Source organism: Felis catus, chromosome C2, assembly GCF_018350175.1.
Source record: "Felis catus isolate Fca126 chromosome C2, F.catus_Fca126_mat1.0, whole genome shotgun sequence".
In the NCBI taxonomy this organism is placed as follows: domain Eukaryota; kingdom Metazoa; phylum Chordata; class Mammalia; order Carnivora; family Felidae; genus Felis; species Felis catus.
The window spans coordinates 79,344,845-79,372,725 of NC_058376.1; the positions used below are offsets into that span (position 1 = coordinate 79,344,845).

General features: G+C 41.3%; 1 protein-coding gene across 7 annotated transcripts in view; it reads right to left on the bottom strand.

Annotated features, from left to right (window-relative positions):
* The window catches only part of LOC101096257 (LIM domain containing preferred translocation partner in lipoma), a 692,709-nt gene that overhangs the window by 509,854 nt on the left and 154,974 nt on the right, over positions 1–27,881 (bottom strand). For all 7 annotated transcript variants that reach the window (XM_023260309.2, XM_045036388.1, XM_045036386.1 and 4 more), the window contains 2 exons: positions 17,502–17,632; positions 8,776–8,839 (listed from right to left, as the gene is read on the bottom strand). The gene's annotated coding sequence lies outside the window, so the exon portion shown is untranslated. The remainder of the gene's footprint in view (positions 1–8,775; positions 8,840–17,501; positions 17,633–27,881) is intronic.

The window sequence follows — 27,881 nt, forward strand, 5'->3', positions numbered from 1 at the left end:
TCTTACTCGTTTTATGTCTCAGATCATTTGAACAGTCTATGTTTGATGCATTAAAGGCCAGAATAGGGGTGCCCAGGTGGCTTAGTCAGTTAAGTGTCCCACGTCGGCTCACGTCGTGATCTCAGGGTTCGCAGGTTTGAGTCCCGCGTCGGGCTCTGTGCTGACAGCTCTGAGCCTAGAGCCTGCTTCAGATTCTGTGTGTGTGTCTCTCCCCCCTCCCCACTCACCCCACTCTCTCTCTCTCTCTCTCTCTTTCTCTTTCAAATATAAGCATCAAAAAAGTTTTAAAGGTGAGAATAATAATGGTCACCTCCACCCGTCCCTCATCATGATGCCATGTGCGGTAGTAGGAAGATGGCCCTGGCCCACTGACTCTATCAGCTGTCAGGGTCAAGCTCAGTGGCTTATCTGGCTCCAGGATAGGAGATCTTACATAATTCCAGTTGGAGTTGAAGCGTCTTGACAGCCATCTTGTCCAATGCTCACGTTTTGCAGATGGGTAGACACAGTCCCACCAAAACAGAAGTGATTTCTCTTGAGTGAAGATTTCTGTTAGCCATTTCCTGTTCTCTGGACATGGCTGGTAGTCACCTGCTTCTGGGTCTTGCCTGCCAGAGGCTTCCCCTCCACTTCCTGTAACATCCCATCCAAGTCCATTTAACCATCTTTTAAAGCGGACTCCAATCCAGTTTCTACAAGAAACCCCCAGGTAGAAAGACGCCTTCAAAATTCTCTCACTCACAAAGTCTAATTACTGAGCTCACGCATCACACTGAGTCTTGGTTGGCCCTGACTCAAACTCACCTCCACATCCCTGCTACCTCCCTTCTTCAATTTCTTAGCAACCCACCCTGCTCGGTAGGTGCTATGTAAATGCTTATTAAGCCAGGCTGGTCTGCAACCTCAGTTTTTCTGACACTCAGCCAAGAACCTTCTCAAACATATCATGCGGCATCTGATCATTCCAAGTCTAGAAGTATGCAATCCCCAGAGCAGCGAAAATAGTTTCAACCTCTTCCAAATCCATCAAGCTATTTACCAGACTGACTAAATATGTAGCAGGAGACAGGAGACATAAAGGAAAGGAGAGGAGGGGCAAAGGTCATGGACTACAAATTGGATAAACAGCCGTGCCTGTGAGCCGAGGAGCACGGGCATCACCAACCCGACGTCACAGGGAAGAAACCTGCAGTGCAGAGATTCAATGAAACCTGCAATGCAGAGATTCAATGGCTGACCCAGGTCTCCTCCAGAGTCCCCAGTCGGAGCAAGGAGATCCAGCGCTACGGTCTAAAAGGGTACTGTTCTCACCACTGTGCAAAAGCATCAGGTGGACAGTCTCGACACGCAGCCATCAGCTGGGCCGACCCCTTGATTCTACAGCAGAGCACGGGGTACATCTGGGGAAGCCACCTTTGGCAGAGGCTTCGAAACAGGTGGCGCTCAACTAGCAAAGTCAGTGAAATCATGGCAGGAAAATTGGGAGGCAGAGCTGTGTAACTCCAGAGGCAACCCAAGGCACACATCAGATGGGAATTTTTAAAAATCTCGTTAAACACACGAGGACTCGGATGCCAGCACACAGAGTGATGGCCCCAGCCAGGCAGCAAAGGCACATTGGCACTGTGTAATTTGTCCATTCACCAATATGCTTCCCGAAAAACACCCATATGCTTTCTTTTCGCTTCCATATGCTTTTTTAGCAAGGAAACTAAAATATTTCATTAGTTTTGAGTAATTAATAATTACTTATTTCACAATACTCACCCTCATTAAAAAACGAAAATAACTGATTAAGCTGCAGGATCCTGGCTTTCGACTCAAGCTTTTTTTTTTATTATTATTATTTTTTTTTAATTCCTCCCCTCTAGGAATTGAGTAATAGAGTAAAACAGCCAGTGTGGAAACATTCGCACTATGGGGGGAAGGAGAGTTCTCATCCGCACGGCCCAGCGTTCCTCCTGACTGAGACATCATGGTTTAATGAAAAGAACATGGACTTTGTGAGCAGAAAGATCTGGGATCCAATCCCAGTTTGACCCCTGTGAGTCGTACTGCTGAGGAAATGAAGGGCGTTGAAAAGATAAAGGCTGCTGGATTCCTTCAACCCAGTTTTCCATTATTCCCAGGGAGCAACTTCACAGGCTTCCCTCCCACCATCACAAGGCATGGGTAAGGCATGCCCCGGGAAGGCTGGCAGTGTGCCAGTAGCTGGCACCAGGCCATGGCCAATAGCCTTGACATTGATCTCAGGCACAAAACAATGCTCCTCAAACTCTAATGAGCAAAGGAACTACCTGGGGATCTTGTTAAAATGCAGATTCTGATTCAGGAAGTGTGGAGTGTGGCCTAAAGTCTGCATTTCGAACAAGCTCCTAGGTGATGTTGAAGTTCCTGGTCTTCAGGCCAAACCCTGAGAAGCAAGGACCTAAAAAGTACCATGATGAAATCAGGAAATAGAATCTGTAGAAACAGGACAACCATGCCTGTCTCTTCAGCTATGATGAGGATTATCAATGACATTAACAATATGCCTCTGTGTACTGAACTTGTCCTCACAACAGTCCTGTCGGTGGGGCATGATTTCCATTTTACAGACAACAAAACCGAGACCCAAAGAAATCAGGTAATGTATTCAAGATCACGCAACGAGTTCCGCAGGATTCCCAGTCCCAGTATACCAAGCCTATCTGTTGTGTTCTGTTGTGTGAGTGCTAGCCAATAGAAGACAGAAAATTCAGGTAGATCCCCCCCGCAGAGGTTGGTAGGAAGTCTGGTTTTTATTCTGCCTCCGTTTCCCCATGAGAGAGGTGAAGGCATTGCCCCTGATCATCTCGGAGGCCTCTTCCACCTCTGACACCAGCTTTCGCTCTCATGGCTCCCACGTACATTCACAGCGCCTCACCGAGTGCGATGCATTAGCTTCACACATGTGGCAGACATTACATCTTGGCACGATCCAGGTTCTGGCTGCTCACATCTGCACTTGTGCTGATCCGTGCACGGTCAGAAGTCTATCTCTGTTTAAAAATCCCACGCTCAGTATAACAGGGAGAAAACAACCAACGGATTCCCCAAAGCATTGACATTCCAACTCAGTTGATGACCAGCTCACAGGTATCAGGGCGCTAGGACTCTAATCTCTCTTGGTCTCCTCCTCGCTTCACTTACAAAAATTGAGAAACCGAGACCACGAGCCTGATAGAAGTTTGAAGAAAAAGGAAAAAAAAATGAGTGATTTAGAATACATTTTATACAACTGTCCAAAATTTCTTAGTCTGCCTGAAGCTGCCAGATAAGCACTTAATTAATAAATTATCATATAATGACTCAGGATATATGATCTTGTCCCTCTCTGAACTCCCACAGCACACATTCGCTGCACTCCTTTGGGGCCCATTCACCATTTTCTACCAGGGATTGCTACGGTTTATGCAATTTTCATTGTCCCTATTCATATTCAGTATGGTTTCTGGAGGTAATCACATATGTAGGACCAGATCTGGATTTAAATCCAGACTTTGCTATTTATTAGCTGTATGCTTAGGCAAATTATCAACCACTCTGAGCTCAGTTTCTGTACGTGAAAAATGGAAAAAAAAAAGTAATTTTTTTGTTTTGTTTTGGGAGATTAAATGAAATAATATACTAAAATGGCTATCATGTGCTGATTCTGGGTTAAAAGTAATTTGTGTGAGTGAGCAAGTGAGTGAGTGTGTGAGTGAGCAAGTGAGTGAGTGTGTGAGTGAGTAAAGCTAGCAGAACAGAGGTTTCAATATTAAAATATCACTCAACAGTTTGGCACATTTAAATGTCCAGGGTCACACTATAAATGAGGTGGAAACTCAGAGTAGGACTATAGGTGAACTACGGAAAAGTCCAACAGCAGCAGGAAATGTATGTTAGCCAAACAGCGAAGAACATCTTTTGCTTAATTAGAACCTCCACTGGCCTTCAGAAGGCCTACAAACCTCCTAAAAGTATAGACAGCATTCTCTGAAGATGTGCATTTTCTAATTATTTCAAAGATTCCCCTCAGTTTTTAAATATTCCATAATCTTCTTCCCTCTACTCCCGCCCCGTGCCTCACACACAGGCACCACACACAAATTAAAAACTACTGCCTTAGGCAAGTCCCTTGACAAAATCAAAGAGACCCGTCAACTGAGGGGGGAAAAAGATGTATTTAATTTTTAAAAGGCTGAGGGATGCAAGGGCACTGTTTAGAACCTCCACGGGCAGTAGAAGTTATGGTAACGGGCACTCCAAAGCACACAGAGACGCTTCTGAATTCAAGGCCTGGCTCAGCTGCGAACTTGCCATGGGGCCTTAGACTAATCAGAGACCCATGAAAATCAGGAACGAGAGAAGCTTCGACATCATCTCTTGCACCCCTCCTTCTCCTCCCATCACAGAGATGGAGAAACTGAGGTTCAAGGGAAGGTCATGGCTTCACCAGAGTCAAAGCACATTGATGAGAGCCGGAATGAACTTCAGACTCAGTAAAATGATTTCCACACTCTGTATTTCAGTATTAGGAGGTCCAAGATAAGTGTTTAGATCCAGTGGCTTCTAAATTATCTTCTCAATGATGGATAATTACTACTCTCTTCTCTGGACCTGGAAATCTCATGAAAACATGAGTTTGGTTTTGGCAAAGATCATTCCAGCTGCTTCTCAGGCCCAGCCCAGTCCCATAAGAACAAAGCAGAGAGAAAGTCTGAAAGAATGAGAGACGCTGCTATTAATCTTGTGTAGCACTACACCTGGGAATTACAGGCCTTGAACTAGATTTCACTGTGTTGGCTATTACTCTCCTGTCCTCTTGCTTATCAATCCTTCATCCGTCTTCCCTTTATTAATGTTCCCAACTATGCACAGTAAACAGCCAGCTAGGAGCTCATCCCCAGCTTCCTATAATTCACTGGATCAAAACAGGGCAGGAGGCGGGTGGAGGAAATAGTGGTGATGTCAGGGTCAAGTAATCTTTTACAGGAAAGATTGCAGGGGAATCCATAGTCTCCTAATAAAAAACAGTCAGCAGAAGCCAGCCAGAATTCTCTACTCCATTGCCCCAAGGAATTAACAAAGATGCCTGGAATCCATTTTTGCTTTCAAAGCATCTTGCATCCCTGCATTGACACTTAGACGGGTTTTGCCCAAAAGACATTGGCCCTTTAAATATTGGGAACAGAAAGGACAGTTTATAGAAAGAGACAGCTCTCCTGAAACAGAGCTACAACTATGGAGTCAGAAGAAAAGTTCTAGACCAAGATCTGCCACTAATATCTCAGACAGATCGGACTCCCTCCCTGACCACAAATCTCAGTCTCTGAAAGGAGGGAATCTGTCTCGATTGGTTCTTAAAGTCCCCTCTGGCTTTGACATTCTGACCTCTCCTTACAGGTCAATGACTCAACCTGGAAAAGTCAACAACAGAAGAGGAACCCATCAACATAACCAGGGGATAAGTGTTCTAGACCCTCTAGAAATGAGACCCAGATTATGGAGTAGAAAAACAAGAAGGAAGATGGATTTTTGTTTCTCTTTTCTAACCAGAAACTGAACGTTGCTGGAGGTAAGGGATGATCCGTGCATAAACACTCTATCATGGTACACACAGAATTAAATCATAAACTGCTCTTCTGGTACGTTAAAGAACCAAGGATAACAGAGATACCGACTTCCCAGCACTGGCTCCGTAGCAGAGTCATAAGACTTTCCTATGACTTTGGAAAAATGACAGGAGGAGAAAGAAAAGACTGGCTAAAAAACAAAATCACAGACAATAGGACATTTGACTAGAAGTAATGCCATGATCAACTGGTCCAACTCCATCTGTTGTTAGATGCTGAAATGGACCCCTGGAGAGGGAAAGTGACTTGCCAAGGTGACACAGCCAGAGCTGGGATTAGAATTAGATTCTCATGACTTCTGCTTCACACAACATAACATAAAACACATGGCTTCGCTCCCCCAAACAATGCAATTCTATCCAGGTAACTAAGAAAATCATCTCATGTATTATAATATCACTGCCTCTTCCTCCACCTCAAAAAAGCAGTAACTGATTAATTTAATTTAAGGTACAGGAGGGCTGTTTCCATCAAATTATAATCAACAATTCACTCTAGCAATATAGACAAGTCCATGATAATTAATTCAGTATTATTCATCCTTGCTAATGAATCACCCGGTGGAAAACAAGGATAATCAACGGCCTACAGGAGGCCAGAAGCCTATTCTCGTTCAAGTACAGATCTTGCCTATTGAAGAACACTGGGTATCAGCTCTAAATAGTAAACAGGGTGCAGGGTTTCAGATTCCATGAAGCGCAGCTTTAAATAGATTTGGTTTGGAAGTGGAACAGGGAACACACCACAGTCAGTGGATCAACGTTGAAAGCGGAGAAAAACAATGATTACGCTCATTAAGTGGGTACCTGTTGACACATCTACTGTCAAGTCTAATTATTTACTTAAACTGTTATTCTTTCTTCATTACTGCCACCGATACCAATTATTACCACCAGATTATTTTAAATTTCTGCAGCGTGCCCTGAGAATATGTCCTTCTCTACCCTCCAAAGGTTATTTGAGCAGTTTTTATCCTTCCCTTCTCACACCCATCCCGAGCTCCAAAATACAGAGGATGGAGGGATCAGATATAGGTAAAAGTCGCCTTTCTCGAGAGCAATTGTTTCTTAACCTTTCAAGGCTTGTTTAAACTCCTATTTGTAGTTTCCAGATGGGTTCAGTGCAGAAGGGGGGCACACAGCCACTTTCCAAAGCTTACTCTATTAATATTTAACAACTGGTATTTGGAGAAAAGTTAATGAACTGCAGCTTCGACATGAACAACTCAGACCTCTTCCTAACAGAGCTACCAAAACTTTGATATTACATGTCTACGGAACATTCTTTTCTAACATATTTACCCACGAAAGTACAGGAAATATATCGGAACGGAATTTTTGCAGGAGTATTTTATGGACTAGAGAGGGACCAAAAGATGGGCAGGGGCCATTCATGTATTTTTGGCCACTACGGAGTTTTTTTTTTTGTTTTCTAATTTTTTAATGTTTATTTATTTTTGAGAGAGATAGAGAGAGATACAGTACGAGCAGGGGAGGGGCAGAGAGAGAGACACACACAGAATCCGAAGCAGCCTCCAGGCTCTGAGCTGTCAGCACAGAACCCGAAGCGGGGCTTGAGCCCACGGACCGTGAGATCGTGACCAGAGCCGAGGTCAGATGCTTAACCGACTGAGCCACCCAGGCGCCCCCACTACTGTTTTTTTTGTAACCATCTCTTTTGTAGGAATGAGAATAAAATCTAAACAAGTGGCTGCCATCCTGATCTAATTATAGAGGAGTTTCACAGGCTGTGCGTCACCCACCTTGTTTACACATGACATGTTCTTATTTGATGTGTGTGAATATTAGCTTTAAAAACCATATTAATGAAAAAAACATGTGAATGTAATACCATCATTTCCACTCAATTCTAAACTGTTAAGTCCTACAAATATGGGGCACGGCAACAGACTTTAATGTTTTCAAAGGTCTCTGTAACTAAAGTCATGTTTAAGTTCAAGATCATAGAAATAACATACCAACACAATTACTGAAATATTCAGCAAAACAAATGTTTACAGTACTTTAAGTGCTGGTATAAAATCTTCTACAAAGTTGCTACAGTGCATGGTCTGCAGTTAGGCCCGCCATATTGACTGCGTCACCTCTTTTTGGCGCAAGTCTTCTCATAGATGACATCGAATACAGCAGACCTAGCTGAGAAGTGCAGTTATGAGCTGGTTAGCCGCAAAAGAAAACTCACATCTTGCACATTTTGCAACTATCGTGCTTCCTTTGAATTTTTTTTCTGGCCTCTGTTTCCTTGACAAACTCAACGCAAATAACACTCTTTTGCCAAAAGTCTATCTCCTTCACACAGGTCCCCCAGAACAGTGGCATCTGGATACTATGGGTCCTGAGTTTCAAAAACCTCTAACTCACTTGCTGTATTCTTAGGATTTTGTTGTCATCGTCGTAGCCTTGGATTATGTCATTTTGAGATCTTTCTGGGGAAGCTGAGAGATACCCCCACCAAGTAGAGTTTGATCCCTTCAAAGCCAGGTAGCATGGCAGCATAGTGTAATGAAAAATTCAGCCAGTCAAGGGCTCGGAAACTGGAGAGAAGCCGTCCTGCCACATGCTAGCTGGGGACACCAAAAGAGAGTAGATAAGAACACAGCATATCATGGGCACGTAAATACTTGTTAAGTCTGAGTCTTCTGCATTGCCCAGATCTCTGTGCTAGGACTTGAAAGGGAAAATTAGCGGCGCCTGGCTGGCTCAGTTGGTTGAGCGGCCAACTTTGGCTCAGGTCATGATCTCATAGTTCGAGAGTTCGAGCCCCGCGTTAGGCTCTATGCTGACAACTCGAAGCCTGGAGCCTGCTTCAGATACCCTTTCTTTCTGCCCCTGCTTGCGCGCGCTCTCTCTCTCTCTCTCTCTCTTTCTCTCTCTCTCTCTCTCTCTCCAAAATAAAAATATACATTAAAAACTTAAAAAAAAAAAAAAAAGAAGAAAGGGAAAATTAAATCAAAAAAAGATAAAAGGATGGCAGTTCATTGCTTTGGCCATTTTTCAGGTTTTGGTGCTCAGGAAATACTTTTGTATTTCTTCCGTTGGGAGTAAAATCAACTGTAAACATTACTGGATAACTTGCCCATTAGCAATTCTTAAATACGAAGATGCCTATCCTCTCTTACCTCAGATGACTAGCTCTTCAAATGGTCAGTGGACACCAGGTTCAGCAAACTGCTCTGCTAGCGTCTGTAAATAAAATAGGTAAATGTTACTCTTAGGTACTGAGCTATATGTATCATTAATAATCATAAACTCTTCTATCTATATAGCGGTTTCTTGCTTTGCAAAACATTTTCACGTTCGTCATCTCATTTCACTCCATTACAACCCAGTGAAGAAGCAGGAAGAGAATCATCTGCTCACTTCACAGGTGAGGAAACAGAAGCTCCAGGAGGAACAGAGAGAAGGAGAAGGGAACTAACATATTTCTCATGATTAACTTCACACACATACAGGGAATGAGTATCACTGTGTTCATTTTACAAATGTGGGAACCGAAGTTCAGGAAAGGCAGGTAACTTGCCCAACACTACACAGTATAGTATACAGCAGGGTATGAGTTTGGACTTTCTGGGCTCCACCTGTTGGCCCAGTGATCTTTCTTTTATATCTTAGTCTGTCCCGGGCTATTAGGTTGGGAAAACACAAACTCACTGACTTTATCCACTAGGTTGGGGGGAGGAGGGAATAATAAAATGAAACCAGCTATTTGATTGACATGAGAAAGCAGCAAAAACACATGGGATTTAGAGCCAGTCAGACTTGTCTTCCTCTTAACAATGTCCTTGGGCAAGTTACTTAAACTCTCTGAATGTCAATTTCCTCATATGTAAATGGGGCTTATAATATCTACTTCATAGCCAAACCTCAGTTCAACTTTCTGGGGAAGATTTTCCTCCATTATTTCCTATCTGTAGATAATGGAAAGTGATGGTATACAAAACATTAATATTTCCTCGTGTGAGCCCATGTTTATCTGATCAAAGGATGATGTGATAAATACACAATACTAGAGAATACCTGAGGGGTGGGAATTGCTTTGATCCATACGCCTAGTTCTAAAGCACCTCAATATTAACTATGTGTATCTCACATGGCCTCACCCCAACAACAACAAAGAATATGTGTTTCCAAAGACAACACTTGAAAACTGAAAAATGAAGTGTCCCCTCAAGCCCAAGAAGCAAGAGATACGGCCTTAGGTGAAAGACCTCAGGTACATCTCAAGCAATTTTAAAGCTTGTGCCTTTGTGCCTAAAGTTTGCCCCTTAGGTTCAGAGAGATGAAGCTTCCAACAGAAGACCAAGGGAACTGAATACAGTGGACAGATTTATTGAGAAGTAGGAGACTTCTGGGAAGTTTTATTCATCTATCCCATTTTCATATAGGACTCAAATAAGATTAAGAGTAGGGCATGGCTGATAGGATACTCTGCAAGAAATTCTTGTCATAAGCCACCCAAATCAAAACATTAATCATCTTTGTGACCAACTTAATCAACAAGGAAACCAAACTTGAAAGATCGTATGGTTAATATGGAGCAGGTAAAAATGCAACCTCAAATTGTGATACCAAAACCAGTAAGGACCCTTCTATTACATGATGCAGCCTCCCACTTGGGAGCATATACCATCTAAAAGTCGACTGTCAAAGCACCAAAACACATTTAGTATTGAGTCCTGCTTCCTTTGCAAGTGAAAGGAGACAGAGAAAACTTCACATCTGTGGTCTAACCAGAAGGTGACACATTACTAAGCTGGGGCAAAAGAAGTGTTCAATGCAGGGTTACCATGAAGACTTTCTCAGCTCTCCCCAGGGCAGTTTCAGAGATGCAACCTTCTTGGCAAACTGTCAAAACACAAGCCACAGAAACAACAGAAGCCAGTGCCCCTGAATTCTCTCTCGTCAATAAGTCTCATGTTAAACAGTAGAAAAGCTGAGGCCTCCTAGCTAAGAAGTTCACCGGCCCTCTTCACATGGTTGAATGTCATGTGTCCTCGGTAAACTCATGGGTATTACCTAATGCAATGGAGTTCTCCACTAGACCCATAAAGACATCTTGGACAAATGACAAACCCCACTCTAGCATGTTGCTAATAAACTCAGTTATCCTTAGTTGCCTCTGTATTTATGACCGCTGACCGAGACCCTGGCAGTCTGTACCCTTGGTCAAACCACCCATCCTCTCTCAAGAAAAACGTTCTCATTTTCAGAAGCAATTTCAACCCAAAATAAAGAAACTTGTATACTCACTATTTAATTTACAAAAATCAACCTATTAATTAAATATATACAAAAGCAAGACTCACCAGGCCTATTTGGAGCTGGTATAGAATAATTGATAATTTACACTCTATTTCAGGAAAACCAGGGGAGGGCAAATGAAGCCCATGAAGAAGAAAGAGAGGAAAGAAACATGGTGGGGAATAAGGAACAAAGGCAGAAAGGAATGGAAGGTTGTGAGAAATGAAGAGAGCAGAGACAACCATTCCAATAGGTTTTTCACAAACCACGGTACCCTCTAAACCGAAACCTGCACCGCAGGACAATTTTTAAGCAACACAATCCTAGAAAGATGAACTTAACATTACAAACACAACCAACTGACATCAGAATCACTGTAGCCAATGTAAAGATACCTCTTAATACTTGATATTTTACAAGTGCTATAGGACCAATGAGCATAACATGACAGAGCCTTGTAAAACCCTGAACTAAGAAAATTAATGCAGTTAACAGGTAACTTGCTAGCTCTGTGTTCGCAGATATCCTTTCTGATTACGTGAGTGTTAATTCTGAAAAGAAGAGCTGAATGAGAATTGAGCTCCTGGGTTCTGCTCTTAGCACTCTAATTCCCAAGTCTTTTGAATTAGAAATTGTATAAAATGGCTTTCTTTTTTTTTCCCCCCCACTCTTCATAGATCTTGACCACAGTTATCCCTAAACCACTTACTTGTGAAAAGGCCAAAAATTATTTTGTCTGGATTTTGTGCATTTGCCTAAGTTTTAGATAGTGGTAGCGGTGGGGTGAAAGGATCGGTAAGATCTGTTTAAATGAAATTATTTCCTTGTTTAAACTAAATCGTATACTAGATTTGCCTCAATTAAACAATGTCATAATCTCTAACACGATCATTAGGAATTCTATCTCTGAAAACAACTGAAATGTTAGACCAGGCCAAAGGCATTAAGTAACAAACACTGAAAGGTTTCTACTCCCATCATCAGATCAGGTACAAAGAGCATTTTTAAATGCACTCCAGCACATTTTTAAATGCACTCTCTCACCCGCCACCCTAAGATACTTATCAAGAATACAACATATTCCATGGCTTATGAATGATTTGGTTGTCTCATTAAAGTAATGTTTGCCAGTATTTAATTGCTTCCCTCCCTGATTTTAATTTCCTCACCTGTCAGCATCTATCAGAGGCACTGAGATCTTCTGACATCCTGGCTGATTGTGTTGAAATTAATCAGATTTTTAAAAACTAAATTGCTTTGGCCTAAAGGTAATGCTCAGCTTCTTAATGTGATATTTATAAGGGTTCTATCAATGGAACTTATAATCTAGAAATTAAATGACAGGCTTTAGGAGTCCTAAGGAAAAATATAAGTGGCTTACACATTTCCAGCACTGGACTTCAGAAGGTCAGTACTTTAAAAAAAAAAAAAATCAATCAACAAGTGTTTACTGAACACATAGCACTTGCCTGCAGTCACTTTTGGGCTAAACGGGAGACACTGAGACATGAAGCTACCTTAGAAAGCTTGGAGAAACAGGTAAAAATTAAGTTGAGCTCATTTCGACTGAAGTCGCTGACAATCTGGTCAATCAAAAGGTGCATTTTGTGTGTACGATTGTGACCAGCTACATACATTGTGCTCTCACACAGATTAATGATTTTATTCTTCATCTCAATCCAGTGAGGTGGAGTTAGTGCCATTGTTAATAATAGCAGCAATATTCCCATATGACAAGTAACAAAGCTGAGGCACAGAGTGGTAGAGGGACACAGTCCTAGACGCCTCGTTATGGGCAGACCTGGTCATGTGATCTAGAGAAAATCAGAAAATACAGCATGATCATCTTGGAATAAAAAGAGAAAAATTCTTTGCAAATCCTCCACACGTAATTATTCAATGATAATTCTTGTGCTCTTATCTATCAGTGGCAGTGCTTAAGACACTCAGGAAACCCACAAACATAAGCTGTTCTATAAGAAGTAAATGAAATGAAGGATTGAGAAATGCTTTGTAATGTATCATATTATCATGAGATTATTTTTTCTGTATATATGTTACTATTGCTATGGTGGGAATGTGGAAATAGGCATCCTTGTGGTAATTAGGTCCCAAAAGCAAACCTATAATATCATCACATCTATCTTTCAGTTATTCTGTTGGTTGTAAGACCCCTAAAAGAAACGGAAGTATGAAAAACATTGGATGCATACAATTGGAGGGAAGAAGAGAGTCAAGGGTAACACAAGCAGTTGGGTTTCACACAACTGGCTTAATAACCAAACACAATCTAAACCCTTGTAGAGGTCTTATCTTCCCAGGGGACTTTAAGACCCTTACTCAGACTTTAAGTACGTCCCCTGCTGTGAAGCTTTTCCCAATCTAGAAAGGTTTGGGGAAGCAGCCCATCTCATAATGCCTGGATCCATATCTAAATCACTAAAGTTAATATACTGTCTTATCATTTTTATTGATTGTGTGCCTTGAGGAGAGAAATCTTTGTCTCAGTTTCTTGAACCTCAAATCCAGAATCTGATCTTGAGTACTCAAGAATATGTTCCATGAATGAATACATGAATACATAAAAACAGAGTTTTATGTAATTCCTAGAGCACCTAGCTCAATGCGTATCATAGAAGTGTTCAGTAAATGTTTGAATTGACATTAATTGGATATTTAATTTAAAAAATGTATTATTGAACTGAGTAACTCTAACAGCTACTGAGTGAAGGGTTCAATGAGGAGTTAAGTAACATATAATGACCCAGTCATCATTAACCCATTAAAGGGTGAACAAATGTTTTCCACAAGAGGAATAATAAAAGCTGAATATACAAGTAAAGATGTAGGCAAGAGTTGAGAAAGTTCATGTAGATAAAAACAGTATTTGTCAAAAAAAAATGTTAAGTTCTAGACAAACTTGCAAAATAAAAGGGGACATGAATCAAGAAGAAATAGTTTTTTTTGTTGTTGTTTTGTTTTTTTTTAGGATTGTAGGTATGAATAAAATCTAAAAAGAAAGGACTGGAGAAAGATACGTAGAGAGAGACGGAGAAATTCTTAAAATAATGAATTCTAAAAATCATGTCATGTATATAAAAAAGAAAAAGAAATCACTGGAAACAATCAACAAAACTCAAAGACAGCCTACTGACTGGGAGAAGATATTTGCAAATGGCATATCCAATACAGGGTTAGAATCTAAAATATACGAAGAACTTGTATCAACACCAAATAAACCCAAACAATCCAATTAAAAAATGGGCAGGAAACATGAACAACCATTTCTCCAAAGAAGACACACAGATGGCCAACAGACACATGAAAAGATGCTCCACATCACTCAATGTCAGGGAAATGCAAATCAAGACTGCAATGAGATAGCATGTCACACGAGTCAGAATGGCTGAAATCAAAAACACAAGAAACAAGTGTTGGTGAGGATGTGGAGAAAAAGGAACCCTTTTGCACTGTTGGTGGGAAAGCACACTGGTGCAGCCACTGTGGAAAACAGTAAAAAGGTTCCTCAAAAAATTAAAAATAGAATTATCATATGATCCAATAACTCCACTACTGGTTATTTACCCAAAGAATACAAACGCACTAATTTGAAAAGATATATGCACCCCTATGGTTATTGCAGCATTATTTACAATAGCCAAATTATGAAAGTAGCCCAAGTGTCTATAGACATATGAATGGATAAAGACGAGGTGGTACATACACACATACATATATACACCCAAGAGCATATTGTTTGGTCACAAAAAAGAACAAAATCTTGCCATCTGCAACAACATGCATGGATCTAGAGAGGATAATGCTGAGTGAAGTAAGCGATTCAGAGAAAGACAAATACCATATCATCTCACTCATCTGTGAAATGGAAGAAATAAAACAAATGAACAAAGAAAAAAAGAGACACACCAGGAACAAGAAACAGACTCTTAACTACACAGAACGAATAGAGGGTTACCAGAGGGAGGTGCTTTGGGGGATGGGTGAAACAGGTGAACGGAATTAAGAGCACACTTATCATGATGAGCACTGAGTAATGTATAGAATTGTTGAATCACTGTATTGTACACATGAAACTAACACTGTAGGTTAACTATACTGGGATAAAAATTTTTTTTAACCATTGGAAAGATCAAAGACAAAAAGAGTTAATCAAGGTAAAAGTAGTATTTATTAAACACACTGTGTTTCTGTAACTGAGCTAAACATTTTGCATACTTTACTCCTTAAAACTATTCTCAGAAGTCATTACTATATCCATTTTGCCTCTGAATAAACCAAAGCTCAGAACAATTAACTAATCTGATTGAGTTCACCCACCTAGTAAGTTATGGTACTAGAATTTATATCCTAGCTATTTTTCTTTAATTATTGAAGTACAGTTGATACACAGTGTTTCATTAGTCCCAAGGTCACAACATAGTGACTAGGCAACTCTATAAATCATGCTAACACGTAGCTACCACTTGTTGCCATGCAATGCTATTACAACACCATTGACTATATCCCCTATGGAGATCCTATCTCTCAGACCCACACACTCATTCTGTTTCCAGTATGTAACAAAGAAACACACCTAAAAGAGAACTTCAGAGGTGAATGGCATGGCAGAAATCTAGAAAGTGATGTGAACACAGGGACGGGATAAAGACTATAAGCATCCAAACCTGTTTAAATCCTAAGATAGAGGTAGCAAGAAAGGAAGGGGATGGAGGAATTATACCTACCCTCGAGAACCTGGGGACTGACGGCTCACGCACGTTACACTTGTGCAAAATATGCAATGCTAGAACTCTTAGGGCTGAAACGGTGAAAACTCCAGTTCCTGAGCAATGGAGAGGAGAACTTTAAAGTGATGGGCATTGAGGAGGGCACCTGTTGGGATGAGCACTGGGTGTTGTACGGAAACCAATTTGACAATAAATTTCATAGTATAAAAATAAAAATAAATAAAAATAAATAAAAATTTAAAAAAATAAAAATAAAATAAAATAAAATAAAATAAATAAAATAAAATAAATAAAATAAAATAAATAAAATAAAATAAAATAAAATAATAAAATAAAATAAAATAATAAAAAACATGAAGCTGCCCAGCAGTAGAACAAACTGCTTCACAAAGAATTGGAAGTGCCCAAGTAGAGGCTCAATGGCCATCTGTCAGGGAAGGCATGCGTAACATCCTGGCAGTGGGAGGGAGTCAGCATTAGAAGATGGGCCACTGCAGCTCTGTGTTTCAGAGATTTAGCTGCCCAATGCTGAGAGACAAACAACAGCTCCAAGCTCCAGATACAAATTTGAAGAATGGCCTTTGAAGAAGAGACCCCGGGTAAAAATAGCATCCATGCAGCACATCCATGGGGCAGAGAGGATATGCCAAGCACGAGACAGTCCCCACGCTCAAGAAGTTCAGACAAGGCAGAAAACACATTTCGAAAAGTTAAAAAAGATCTGCTGGGAGGCAGTTTGGGAGCCTCATAAATGGCTAGACAAAGCCATAACCAGAAGTCTCAGAAAGAAAGAGGAAAAGCTAACCGGTTCACAGGAAACTAAGTTTTACGGAAAGAGAAGAAGTCATCGAAGGCTTAAGTTTAGGGAAGAGCTGATTCACGGAAGTAAGCAAAGGTCAAATCAGATCTCACTTTTGGGTAATCAAAACACACATGGAGGAAGAAGCAGAAGAATGTTAGAAAACAAAGTTAAAAAAAACCAAAAGCTCACCGGTGGGAGAGAGCAATGAAATGTTGGGTGAGGAATAGGAAAGAAAAAAATGAGATCGTTCAAAAGAACATTCAACATATTTGAAAATGAGAGAACAATCCATTTGAGAGTGTGCAAGCCTACTTTCACAGTCTGCCAGATTCATTCACTTTCAAACACTGCAACCTGTCTAAACCTGACCCCCCAAAAGCTACTCGAGACAGGAGAGAGTTATTGAAGAGAAAACATGATGTCTGGGTCCGGTTCAATGGCCTGTCTCGGCAACCGTCATTACAATTTCAGGCTGAGCAGTTTTATTGAAGAAAACAGATCGCATAAAATATTAACACAAGCAAAAGCAAAGGTAAAGGGCAATTTGTATTGGACGACCTCCCTCCCACAGGAAGGAAGAAAAAAAAATAAGGGAGAGAACTTTAACAGAAAAGTGGGGAGGCAGGGGGTGGTCCCGTAAGATGACTTCTCTGTGACAGTGAGGATCATGGGTAGGTAGGCAGTTTCCTTTGCTGTGACTGCCAGCTAATCCAGGTAAAGAAGGAAGTGGCCGCTTCAGCCCAAACTCCCCGAGTCTTTTTTTCCCCCACAAAGCTGGGATTCTAAACCAGAAAATGGACAAGCACTCAACTGCTCCTTCAACTTCTCTCAGGTCTTGCCAAAGACAAAACCTGTTCTGTTTAAAAAGGCAGCAGTGGTCACTATTGAAAAGCAGGAGAGTGAGCAGCGGTGCGGTGGTGAGCACAGAGTGTGGAAAATATGCAAAAGGTTTAATAAACACACCGAAAAAATATATGGAAATCTTCCCAAATAAATACAATAATGATATACCTTTGACATCGCATATTCACAAAAGAAATTCAGAAACATCTACCTTGAGATCCCGGAGACTGGTACAGGAACTCAAAAGAAAAAACGGGAACACACTAACACCTGGATTCTTGCCCCAGCTCAGCCGCTAACCAGCGCAGCGGTCCCGGGTAGGTCGCTTTCAGCTCCGCTCGCCTAAAAAAGCCAAAAGACAGGATTAGATCAGTGGCTCTCAATGCGCATCATGCATCTTTTTCACAGTGTTGACATCTGCGTCAACGGTGCGAAAGCAATCAAGAGTGGGGCGGGGTGGGGGGACATGGCCAGAGTCTTCACAGGAATCAAGCAGTGGCACCAAAATGTCCCGACAGCTGCTTCACTTTTCACCACCAGGTACCCACAGTCAAGGGAACACGCGGCTCGTTTCATTCAAAACTGTCCTCCATGCATTAAAAGTTAATTTTATTAAACTCAATCCTTGAACACATATCTTTTTAATATTCCATGTGACAAAATAGGAGGCAAGAACATCTTCTGCTGAATCCCAAACCACAGTGGTTGTCTCCAAGAAAGGCACTTGTGTGACTGCTGGAATCGAGGGCTGAGCTAACAGCTCGTTGCACAGAACATCATTTTTTCTTAATTTTTTTTAACGTTTATTCATTTTTGAGAGACAGAGAGAGACAGAGCATGAGTGGGGAAGGGGCAAGGAGAGAGGGAGACACAGAATCCGAAGCAGGCTCCAGGCTCTGAGCCATCAGCACAGACCCTGATGCGGGGCTCGAACCCACGAACTGCGAGATCATGACCTGAGCCAAAGTCGGACGCTCAGCCGACTGAGCCACCCAGGTGCCCCAACATCATTTTTATTTGAAAGAATGACTGACAAATTGTGGTCATTCAGACTTGGTGATGACAAACATAAACCAAGAGAGCCTATCATTTCAAGGAAAACAATTAAAGGTATCTGTTGCCAGTGATAAAAATCAGTTTTCAAGTGAAAATTAGAACTTCAAAAACCCTGCATCTGCTATTGTATACTTGACATATTCCTAATAATTAAAATATGTTTTTGATGAAAGCAGTGGCGATATTAACGAACGGGATTTTTTTGTTGTTGTTACGGAATGAAACTTATCGATATTTGAAAGATATGCATAACTCAGTGAACCCGTATTTTCCACATGAGCAATCTATGGGGTTACACAGAGGTGCGGAGCTATTCAAACTGAGTAGAAGACCAATGAATTTTAATATAACAGAGTATAAAGAAATTTATTGATACGATTTCAGGTTTCACATTAGGAAACCACCACTTGTCAAGTTTTAGTGTAGTATAAAAAAAAAAGAAAATCCACAATTATGTCCTTTTTAACTTCCTTTTCCAATCCTTTTTATAAATAATTTCTGGATTTTCTTCCTAAACTTTACTCAAAGCATATATTTGTGACAAATTGCCATTTTTCTCACTACTTTTTTTGTGTGTCTTTTGGAAAATATACTTATTTTCATACAGCTTTCTTTAAAATCTTTTTTGTATTTCTGTTTTAATTTCTTTTTTAGGATGTTTCTTTCTTTCTTTGGAGAAAAAGAGAGAGAGAGAGCACGTGAGCAGGGAAGAGGGGCAGAGGGAAAGAGAGAGAATCCTAAGCTCAGTGTGGAGTCTGATGTAGGGCAAAATCCCACAACAGTGAGATCATGACCTGAGCTGAAATCAAGAGTCGGAGGCTCAACCGACTGAGCCACCCAGAGGCCCTGGCTTTAATTTCTAAGATGAATATCCTTACTATCACTCACATAAGCAAAAACTCATGCTGAGGAGTGTAGAGAGGTCCTGAGACCAAACCACTGCAATTAGATGGGACTTATGTATGCTACCTTCCTGCCCAGTACCCATCTTCTTTGGTTCTAAACCATTAGGGAAGACAAAGAGTGGCTCAGCTCTACTTTCAGACCCTGCTATCTGTTTACCTTTATGTAGAGGCCACTTCAGTGAACATTTGGACACATGAAACATCTGTACGACTTCGCCATGGAGTAGGCCATTTGTTAGTAACAAATACTGATTGTGAGCTTTCCATGGGGCAGGCACTGGTTAATAGAGCCCTTAGATCAAAATCCAGACTCTACTACTATTTGAGGTACGTATACTCTTTTTTTTTTTTTTAATTCATTTTGGGAGAGAAAGAGCACAAGCAGGGGAGGGGGAAGAGGGAGAGTGAGAGAGGATCTTAAGCAGGATCCACAATCAGCACAGAGCCCGACACGTGGCTCGATCCCATGGCCCTATGATCACGACCTAAGCTGAAATCAAAAGTCAGATGCTCAACCGACTGAGCCCCCAAGTGCCCCTCGGTATGCTCTTGGTCAAAATACAGAATCTCTCTAAACCTGTTTTTTTTTAATGTTTATTTATTTTTGAGAGAGAGACACAGAGACAGAGAGACAGAGCATGAGTGGGAGAGGAGCAGAGAGGGAGACACAGAATCTGAAACAGGCTCCAGGCTCTGAGCTGTCAGCACAGAGCCTGACTCGGGGCTCGAACTCACCAGCCGTGCGATCATGACCTGAGCTGAAGTCAGACATTTAACCAGCTGAGCCACCCAGGTGCCCCTACACCTGTTTTGTTTTGTTTTGTTTTGTTTTGTTTATGTGAAATAAGAATGGCAAAAGACCTACATCTGAAGATTATTGTGTAGTTCCACTGAAATGATCCGTTAAAAACCTTACTATACTCAATGCCTAGCATACAGTAAAAACTCAAGAAATCTTACCCATTGTTATTACAACTAACATGTCTCCCATCGCTTCTCGGCCTTTTGGCTAAGATCAGGTGTACAACTGACATGTCTCTTACCATTGTTTGCCATGTACATGAAAGAAATAAAAACAATTTAACCATACAGGGACTCAAAATCTATCTCACTTGCTGATACATTCAGCTCCATGAAATCTCAGAGGCAAAAGTATCCAGGAGTCCTTGTTTCTCATCCCAAAAGTAAAAAAGAAAAAAAAAATCTGTGGCCAGGAATGGAAACAGGGTTATAATAAAGACCAGGCACTGCACCGGTTTCCAAACTTTCTACGGTCAAGAGAGCAAGCAGTTCAACCCCAATGTCGTTCTCAGCACTACAGTGAAAGGTCAAAAGACAGGAAGTGAGAATCCAAACTTAGTCCCTGATCAGACAAGAGATGAGATTTTTACTTTTCCTTTGTTTCCACAAAAAGTCATATTCATTTCATCTCTTTACCCCATGTAAAACCCAGCAGGAAAAAGGCTGGGGAAAAATAAGGATGCTTGTTAATCTGAGGTCAAACCAAAAGAAAAAGAGATGCCCTCGTGCTGCTAAGAAAAGATTGCATGTAGGAGAGAGGAGGTACTTAATAAAGCGATTTCAATTAAAAATATAATCTGAAGGAACAGACACATGCACACTTACCTACAATTTCTTTAAAAAGATATAAAGGAATTAATCATTAAACTAGTTACACTGGTGAGGCTCAATTTCATTTTTAAAGAAACATAAAACAGGATGCCACCTTTATTTTACTTTCTTCCATCAACTCTACATACAACCACTCAAGTGTCAGTATCTTACTAGCCTGATAAGACTTTTAACTGCTGATTTAATAGAATGATGTAAGTTATGCTTCCAGAATAATGTATAGAAACGATTATGCCCCCTTAACAGCACTTGGATCTTCAATCAGGAAATTCAATTTTAGCTGCAAAACTATGTTTTGGCAAAAGTGCAATTGAACTCAGTGTACTTGTCACATTTCTAAATATACTCCGGTCACCATGACAACAAGGGAGACTGATGGATCGCTTAAAAGAGTACGGTATATTTAATTGTCAGCATTTTAAACTGACTCAGAAAAATGCTGTGTGATAGGGTCTACTCACCATGGTTACTGCCGGCTGAGTCCATAATAATAAAAGGCTCACATACGCACATCGACAGCGTGCGCGCAAAGAACGTAAAAGTCATTAGGCCCTGTATTTCCAACCACGCTACGCACCAAACTTAAGGCTTTCGCAAGGACTTGTTCTTATTAAGGTACCACTCAAGAACCCCACTCCCAGATTGTCAGCATCTGCGTCTGTACCCCAGGCCGCGATAGCAAATCCCAACGCAAATTCCAAAGCCCGCTCCCTCTCTTAATCTAAAGATAAAAATGAACGTAAGGCTATTTTCTCCTGGAATGGGGGATGAGATACTCTTTCTCTCTCCTTCCATGTGGACTTGTTCCCCATTGACAATCTTCTGGGATCCATACATATCCCAAATAACCATTTCCGGAGCACCACTCCTATGCCTGTGCGGGTCAATCTTTTACAGGCTGGAAACAGAATGGCAACAAATAGATACCGTTCCCCCATTTGGGGAGCTGACACCCTAAGAAAGGAGGAAGACAAAGATACAAATAATCCATGAAAGAGAAAGAAATAGTCCAAATGAACTGATCCATTAGAGTACACTACATACAGAGCCTAGCATATAGTAAGCACTCAGCAAATCACCCTCCTCATTATTACACCAAAGATATTTCTCACCAAAAGAGTTTGCAATATACAAAAGGTAAACACAGGCATAGTGACCACGCTTTCAGAGAACCGTAAGTGTTGTAGAGAACTTAAAACAAGATAATAGGAAAAAGCAATGGGGAGGGGACAGGTGTGCTACTTTAGCTGTAGGTTAAGGAAGATCTCTTCAGGGAGATGACATCTGTACTGAGCCTAGAATGAAGACTCCAAGTCAGCCATATGCAGAATCAGAAGAAGGTCAAGTGAGAACAAACTTGGCTTATACACGGGATAGAAGGGAGGTCAGTGTGTCTTTAGCTTACTGAGTAAAGTGATGATGGAGTGACAGATAAGGGAAGCCCAACTCACATTGCCTTGCAGGCCACTAAAAGGTCTTCTGAATGTTTCTAGATACCATGGAAGTCACTCTGTGGCAGGGGGTGAGATGTGATCCAGTTAACAATTTCATAAGATCTCTTCATATGGTAGGGAGAAGGGCAACAAAGGGAAATCATAAAAGTATCATGACCATTTCAGAGAGTCTATTGTCATAGTCCAAAAAATGGGTGGTGACTTGGCTTGAGTCACTATTCTCCTACCCCAGTGCTTTTCTGCAGCCCCATGCTTACCCTCTCGACCACCACTTGCAAGAGAGGCGCAAAGAGCAATCAGAAACAGGAAATATTCCAGGGGCAGAACACACACACGTTGACTAAGCAGGTACTTCGAGCAGATGAGTTGGATGAAGGCCCTACAGCATGACGGCATATGTGTCCTGTGATTCAGCAGGTCTGGAGGGCGGGGGAGGGGGCTTGCGATGCAATATTTCCAACAAGCCTCAAGGCCCGGTGGTGGTGCCGCAGGCCCAGGAACCACACTCTAGAACCAGGGTTCTAAGGGAGCCTGGAGACGGGAACACCAGGATAGCAGGAGGCAATGAGAGCTTGGCTCAGGGTAATAATAACAGGTGGAATAGGGAAGAAGGGAAAAATCCCAAGAGAAGTAGCAAAAAAGCTACAATCCAAGACTTGGCAAGAGATAACGCGTGGAAAATGAAAAAGAAGATGGTGGAATTGATGCGGAGCTTTCTTTCATTGTACTGTTCACTGTGCAGCGTTTCCATCTGTCTAGTGAAACCGCTATCACAATGAATACTTCCTGTGGCCACAAGTCTATCCCTGTAAGACAGGGCCAAGGAAATGATTGTGGCGACAGATAATAATAAGAACAATAACAACAACAATCCCCATCCTTAACTGAGAGCTCCTTCTGTGCCAGGCACATTCTAGCACGCACGATCTCCAGTTCTGACAACAACCCTATTCCTCCCTCACAGATGCCAAACGTGACATCCAGACACATTATGTAGCTCGCCCAGAGTCACTCCTGCTTCAGCCGGATTCAAACACAAGAACAGACTGTAAGATCCGTTTCCTTCACCCCCATGGTGCCTATGAAGTTGAACCTAGGGGAGAATCACATGCCCACTGGAAGCATCCGTCCTCAATGTCAGGGTTCCCTTAGGCTCGGACTAAGTCTCAAGACTGCAAGTGGCAAAAGTTGATTCATGGACTCTAGAATCATAAGAATAAAGTACACAAAGTCGAGTGGCTGGTCTGTAGCAGAACCGTGACTCATTTCATAGCCTCAGAACACAAACGTGGCTTGAGTATTTTTATGCTCCCGCTCCAACTCACTGTTCTGTACCCCTACTCCAGAGCGTCTTCCGTGTCCCCATTCTTGCCTTCTCAGCTTTATTCTGCTTTTTCTTTACAACTTTGTCTGCACAGAGAGTAACTGCCTCCCTACACGGTGATGGTTTGGAGTGAGAAAGAGGCCCTTGTTTGTGAAGATGCATGGTGAACGGTAGTGGATATTGACAAGACATCAGTAGATAAGAAAGACGAGCTGAGACATTTCCCCAGCCCAGGAAGTGGGTAAGAAATGAGCCACAAGATCTTCCTTCTAATCACCCACACTGTGCTTTCCCAGGATGATTCACAGGTATGGCTCCACAGACCTGACAAAGGGGACCATCGTCAGGAAGATGAAAGGATGTTTTTATGCCTGCTCTCGCTTTTTTTTTATTTGTTCCTTCTTGAGTAATAACTATTAATTGTGCTATGCGGGCAGTGCAGAGATGAGTCTACCGGGAAGCCAGCACAAATCCATCAAGTGCTTTTAGTCCGAGCTTTTTAGAAGCAATTGCTTACCACATTCTCCCTGCTCTTTTTCTCAAAGCTAGAATTAAAGTGGAATTTACCACACAGTTACCCAATGCCCTCTTCCCCACCTCCAAAAAGAAGACAGAAGATGGCTATTGGTCTATCACCAACAAAATCACAAGGTGTAGGTGAAAAACACAACTCATTTAGTGTTTACAAAGCTGACCTTTTGATCCCTAAAACAGGTACTCCTCTTATATTAAAGTATGACAACCCTGTGTAAGCAGATACTGTCCAATTTGGACAGATGAAGAAATTAATGCTCAGAAATTATATGTTATTTGTCTAGAATCCAACAACTAGGAAACAGAAGAACCAGAAAGTAAACACAGGTCTTCTGACTCTAAGGCCAATCCTTTCTTCCACCCATACCAGCTGCCTCGCACACACTTCCAAGAGAACCCATGCTTCCATGCTGTTCGGCAAAAGAATCAAAGCTTTAAATATTTCTTAGAGGGGCACCTGGGGTGGCTCAGTCGGTTAAGCGTCTGACTTCGGCTCAGGTAATGATCTCACCATCTGGGTGTCCGAGCCCCATGTCGGACTCTGTGCTGACAGCTCAGAGCCTGGAGCCTGTTTCAGATTCTGCGTCTCCCTCGCTCTCTGCCCCTCCCCCACTCACGCTCTGTCTCCCTCTGTCTCAAAAATAAATAAACATTAAAAGAAATTAAAATATTTCTTAGAAATAAGGCTGCATAGTGGGGCGCCTGGGTGGCTTAGTTGGTTAAGCGTCTGACTTCAGCTCAGGTCATGATCTCACAGTCTGAGTTCAAGCCCCACATCAGGCTTTGTGCTGACAGCTCAGAGCCTGGAGCCTGCTTCAGATTCTGTGTCTCCCCTCTCTCTCTGCCCCTCCCCTGCTCACATTCTCTCTCTCTCTCTCTCTCTCTCTCTCTCTCTCTCTCTCTCTCTCTCTCTCAAAATTTAAAAAAAAAAATTAAAAATTTAAAAGAAAGAAGGCTGTATTCTTTAAAAAGAATAGAAGATAAAATAAAATCAGAAAAAGATTTATTTGACAAATATGCACAATATCCCAAAAGGGCTCTTTTAAGAGGTCTTTTCTAGGAATAGTAAGCAACAAAGCCATCGTAGATTCTTTAAGGCTTGCCTCTAACCAAGGCAACATGTTTTTGACTAAAGCTGGATTCAGGGATCAGTTAGGATCTGCACCATGCCTAACATGGAATCATGGAAGCTCTTGAATTTCCCAGCACAGGATTGTGGCCAAAGAACATCTAACAAAGCCTGTCCCCTCACCCAGCCCCAGGGCTTGCACAAAAGAAGAAAGAATTGGGGGACAAGACATAATGGAAGACTGAGGGCCAGTAAGTCACAGGTTCACACAGGCTCTGGCTCATTATGAAATGGAAGAAAATTTTTTTTAAAAAATGGAAAGTTAATATAGTCCGAGCTTAAACTCATCTCTCATTATTATTCCCACATCTTCCATGGTATAGGTAGATGTTAGAAAGGATCAAACAAGGGAAAATAAGAATAATCCAGTCTTTAGGGCTTAAGATATACTGTCAGACCAAGGTGAGGATGAATGTGTGTAAGCAGCACCATTTTCTGTCTCCCCTTACCCAGAGGGGTGGTGAGGTTAAGCATTTTGAAAAGATTCTTTATCATAAGCAGAGCTGACAGGGACACCTGATGAGAATGGTAATCAAATCAAGAAGTAAATAAACACTCAGATCAGTGTTCTTTAATTTTGGTGGCTGACTCGGGAAGAAGGGTTGCCTTATAAAGGTACATATTTCTCTCTTCCAACCATAAATACAGGGTAGCTTCATAATGTTTTCTCTTTTTAAAAAGTTATTTTGTTTCTCAACAAATGCCAGTTAACCACCTTCTATGTGCTAGTTAATGTGTGGTTTTGGGGAAGGAGACGGCAGCAAGAGAAAAGGACACCATCCCTGTTTTCAAAGAGCTCAGAGTCTGGTACCTAAGGCCAAGCACAAAATGTTGTGATTTTTTTTTTTAAGTCAGCAAGTTATGTTCTCAATTATGAAAATACCAAAATGTCAGATTCTTCTCCAGTCCAAGCAATAATGTAAAATGAGCCAATTCTTCTGAATCAGATTTTTTTAATGAAAATGATGACTGCTGAGGCTTTTCCCTTTAATGCCAACATTATTAGAACTCGGGGAAGAACACAAGGTCAATTTACTGCGTTCCATATTCTTCCCAGGTTCAAACCACGGAGCAATAGAAATATAACGTGACACGTGCAATTCTAAAGGCTCCTAGTAGCTACATTTAAAAAGAATAGAAGAGAAAATAAGTAGAAAAAGATTTGACAAATATGCACAAAGTATACAAATCTATACAAAATGTACAAAATAATTGTATTTGTATAGCCACATTTCAAGTGCTTGGTGGTCACATGTGGCTACCGGCTATCACAGTGGACAACACATCCCCAGCCTTTCCTCAACCTTCCTCTCCCAGTAAGTGAACAAAGCAAAACGTCTGGTGGGGACAGAGAGACAAGTTTTACGACAGGCACCAAGAGACACAGACTCGACCCAACCCATCTAATATTGCCAATTATTCTTCTCAATCTTAAATCTCATGATCAAGAGATTCCAGGACACTGGCTCCACCCTGTATGTGAGGATGAAGAGAACCAAACAAGACCAAGGATTACTACCAACAAAATGGCAACATAGCCACGCTACCCCCGGCATGCTGATATCATCACATACAAGGACCTGAGAGTCTACCCTCAAACTTTTGCAGTTTGAATCAAGGTCCATCTTCCCACTCTAACCATAAATATTTCCCTTCCCAGCTTCCTTGCACATCATCTGAGAATAAATAGGGTATGTAAAAATACAGTAAAAGCGCAATGCCTTAAGAGGTAAAGCTACCAAAACAGAGAGGTGAGGATCCCTTCTTCACCTTTTCATGCCTTTTGGTCTGTGGATATGGAAGATTCTGTTCCTTTGTCAAATGATAAAGAGCCCTCCCTCCATCACTCTCCATACTTCTTCTTCCTCCACGACAGGAGGAGGGGTGATTTTATCTGACTGGTAAATGGCATTTTGTAGTTTAATTAATCGTGTTGTGCCAATGATAATCTCTTAGCTTTGATAGATGTATTTGGTTATGTAAGATACTACTATTAGAGGAAGATGGGTGAAAGCTATACACAGACTCTGTTACCAGTTACTATTCCTAGTTACTATTTTTGTAACTCACCAACAGCAATACAGTAAAGATTACTGGGGATGAATCCCCTCAGGCTGCTTCCAGCCAAACCAAAACTCTATCAGGAAAAGAGCTGACGACACTGAACAACAAGAAAGGACATTACATGAAATGACTTCTCGCTTTTTATTGTTCTTGCAATAAATTAAAAAGTATTTCAAATGCATTTGATTAGTTAAAAGGTTCACTGGAAGCTAGGAATTAGCTGAATTAAAGATTTTTTAATTATAAATAAAAAAATAGAACGAGAAAGGCCAACTTTGCCAAGAAAGAAATTGTAATTGAATAATTCACATTTTTGCTAATTTTTGAAAAATTTTATTTTATGTTTGGACAAGCAATAGATAGAGAATCATCTTCCCAGATTATGGTTGAAGGTTTCAAATATTATATTGGCTCTATTTTACTGGGAAAAGAAAAAGTCTTCTCCATCTGTGCTAAGAAAGAAAAAAAAAGCCTCGCCAACACATTCAGAGGG